Source organism: Solanum verrucosum, unplaced genomic scaffold (assembly GCF_900185275.1).
Source record: "Solanum verrucosum unplaced genomic scaffold, falcon-dt-bn FXZP01000115.1, whole genome shotgun sequence".
In the NCBI taxonomy this organism is placed as follows: domain Eukaryota; kingdom Viridiplantae; phylum Streptophyta; class Magnoliopsida; order Solanales; family Solanaceae; genus Solanum; species Solanum verrucosum.
This window is the reverse complement of record NW_026020680.1, coordinates 1,858,455-1,862,208: the sequence shown is the minus strand read 5'-3', so window position 1 is coordinate 1,862,208 and position 3,754 is coordinate 1,858,455. Positions and strand designations below refer to the sequence as shown.

The window sequence follows — 3,754 nt, the reverse complement described above, 5'->3', positions numbered from 1 at the left end:
TTTAACGGTGATGAACGAGGAACAAAGGGGTTGGGGTGAGGTTTGGCGTGGTTGAGTTTTGTTGAATTTATTAATACGAGAATATTTTTCGGAGGTGACCGCCGGCGGTGGAAACAAAGAGAGATAGTAAAACATTATGAGAGAAAAGAAGAGATGGTACAGGTTGCTGAAAGAAGACAAAGTGGGACCCACTTATCTTCCCTTTACATTTTTATGCTATTTACGCGCTTAGAAATTTTTTATTTGCCACGTCAACCTCTAAGGTGATATTTAATTCACTTGTAAGTTGTTTAAGGGGATATTTAAATACACGTTACAGTGTTAAAGTAAGTTTTGGAGACAAGTTTGAGGGGGATTTTATGTATTTTCTCAAGAACAAATAATGCGCAATCAATATACAAGAAAATGACAGAAAATATCAAACACATTCTCCAACATGTTAACTAGGACATGTAAAGTTCCTTCTTCACAATATAATACCAAAAATTGTCTTAAAGATGATAAAAATTAAACATGTTGACGTTTACAATTAGGCTCCTCCAATATGTTGTTGTGAGGACGCTTACGGCAGTTGGAAAAGGGTGAATAATGCAAAGGATAATCAGCTCTACAAGTTGGACATGTGGTATTCATTGATAGCCATTTTATTAGACAATGAATATGAAATTCGTGCAAACAATTAGTTGTTATCACCTTATTCTCGTCTTTAAAATCTTCATAGAAAACAGGATAAGTGTCATCCATTAAATCTTTGATATAGTTCTTCAATACAGGAGTTGGAGATGGAGAGGCGTGATGGAGAGCGTTTGATTTCCTTAAGTCCTTTTGGTAAATCTTCTGCAATAGGTGATTTGGCTGGGCAAATTCCACCTTCACTAGTATATTCCCTTAACGCATATATATACACCAGCACATCACCCAAGTACTTATGATATGGATCATTGATGTAATCAGTGGTAGAGAGACTGTGGGCGGCAGTCTGAAGCTCCTCTTCATCATCCAAGTCCTTTTCAAACCTAGAGAAAGAGGGGATAGGGGGAAAAGGTGGTACAGATGGAACAGAACAATATGAGGAATAATCGATGAGATCAAATTGGGAGATTTCAAGGGCAATCACGTAGGGAGGTCGTGGTTGAGAAAACTGACGAAATTTGGTGAAAAGCTCAGAATTGATTTCATTAGATATTTGTATGATGTCTTTGGGAGTAAATTGAAGAGTAGCAGATAGAATCATGGAAAATAAGGATGGATCCTTGTTGAGTAGCCTTGACAGATCAAACGGGATGATGGTAGAGCAAGAGGTATCATACGAACGGCAGGCAGGAGGATAGCAAACTTACATGGACAGGGATGAAGCCTCTTGTATTTCCTCCGAATAATAATGACACATAGCCTTTCTGATTCTGAAATTTGATTCCAACTTAGCTTCTTGTTCCAAAAGAAAACCCTTACCTTACCCCTTATCTTAGTTCCTTCGTTCGCCATCCTAAACAAAACTCAATCATAATACTACTTGTCCCCTCGTAACCCTATTTAACATAAGCTTATTCCCAATACTATTCGAACTCTGAATTCCTGTTACCTAATTTCTTTCTTTCCCAACTTTCCCCAAATATCCATAAACATATACTCGTTGCGTTCTTATTTACTTGTCAAATACTTCCTAAATTTTTGAATGTGAGATAGTTCAGAGTAATCGTGGAATTTCTGAGAGAGAATCTGGAAAATATTATTCAACTGAATTGATTACAATGAGAATGATGAAGGCTATATATATACACAGCTAACCAAATAACATGGTGCAATTATCTATTGTGCAACTATCTATTGTAGCTATCACGTAACTAACTTAACCGAAAATTAGAATTACTCAACTAACTCACTAACTAATCAACTAACTCATTACTATCTCCAATAGTCCCCCTCAAGCTAGATGTATTGAACACATTCAAGACACCTAGGTTGGCAAGCAAAAAATCATGTTGTGACCTTCCCAAAGCTTTTGTCAGTAAATCAGCTTGTTGATCTTTGGTATTGACATATATTGTTCTAATCAGACCTTGTTGTATTCTATCTCGGATAAAATGACAATCGATCTCGATATGTTTTGTTCATTCATGAAATACAGGATTTGCTACTATTTGTATAGCAGCTTTGCTATCACAATGAATGTTGACAGGACCATCCATTTTGAACCCCAGTTCCTTGAACGAATTAGTTACCCAAATTACCTCAGCAGTCAGTGTGGTTATGTACTCTGACTCTGCAGAGCTTCTGGAAACAGTGTTCTGCTTCTTGGATTTCCAGGAAATCAGTGACTCTCCATACTTCAACAAGTAACCAGTAACAGACCTTCTGGTACTAGGGCAAGCAGCCCAATCTGCATCACAAAATCCAGTGAGATGTGAGTGTTTTTTTGAACTCATAAGCAGTCCTAACCTTGGCTCAGCTTTGATATATCTAACCACTCTCAAGGCTGCATTCCAGTTAGACAGTTTTGGTTTTTGCATAAACTGACTTAGGCATTGGACTGAGAAAGCTATATCAGGTCGAGTGTTGCTGAGATAGAGCAGCTTCCCAATCATTCTTTGGTATATGCCTATGCCTACAAATAACTTATCATCAGTAGCATCAAACTCTACACTTGTGAGTTTTATATTACACTCTAATGGTGTTGAAGAAGGTTTAGCTCCAACTAGCCCTGCATCACTAATTAACTCTAATGCATATTTCCTCTGGTTCATAACAATTCCTTTGGCTGATCTGCAAAACTCTATCCCTAGGAAATACTTCAGCTTACCCAAATCCTTAATCTTGAAATGGTGATGTAGAACTTGCTTAGTCTTCTGTATCAGCTTATAGTCATTCCGTGTGATCAATAGATCATCGACATAAACTAGCACAATCACCAGTGCTGAGCCTCTCATTTTAGTGAATAGAGAATGATCCAGTGGACTCTACAAGTATCCTTAGTTGGTTAGTGCATCAATAAGCTTGGCATTCCATTGCCTGGAAGCCTGCTTGAGTCCATATAGGGACCTAATAAGTCTGCAAACTTGGTGCTCCCCCTGTCTAGTAAAACCTTTGGGCAATTCCATGTACACTTCTTAAATTAAATCTCCATATAAGAAAGCATTAAAGACATCCATCTGGTTTATTATCCAATTTCCAGCTGCAACAATAGTAATAATAAATCTCACAGTTACCATTTTGACTACAGGAGAGAAAGTCTCCTGATAGTCAATTCCTTCAGTTTGGCTATAGCCTTTAGCTACAAGCCTAGCCTTGAACCTGTCAACCTGTCCATCTGCTTTGTACTTGATCTTGAACACCCACCTACAGCCTATAGCCTTTTTACTTGGTGGCAGTTGCATGACAGTCCAAGTCCCATTATCCTTCAATGCACTAATTTCTTGTTTCATGGCCTCCACCCATCTAAGGTCTTTAACAACCTCTTAAGAGGTTCGAGGTTCTGTGTCAGCAGATAAATCACTTAAGTAAGCTTGATATGTAGAAGACAATTTATCATAAGTCATGTAGTTAGCCAGTGAATATGGATGTGGGGAATCAGTCATATGAGCAACATAATCCTTCATCCAAACAGGTGGATGAGACACTCTAGTAAAAGTTTTGTGTATTGCAACATTCTGAATACCTTGTTCACCATGGTCCATAGCTTAAACATCAACACAAGTGTTCTTTGGAACCACTAATGGAACATGTTCAAAGTTTGGTTGTTGAGCTGCATGGTCGA

The 3,754-nt window shown here is 38.0% G+C and overlaps 1 pseudogene; it reads right to left on the bottom strand.

Annotated features, from left to right (window-relative positions):
* Nucleotides 1–507: 507 nt before the first annotated feature.
* On the bottom strand, nt 508–1,304 carry LOC125812263 (uncharacterized; annotated as a pseudogene).
* Nucleotides 1,305–3,754: the final 2,450 nt, after the last annotated feature.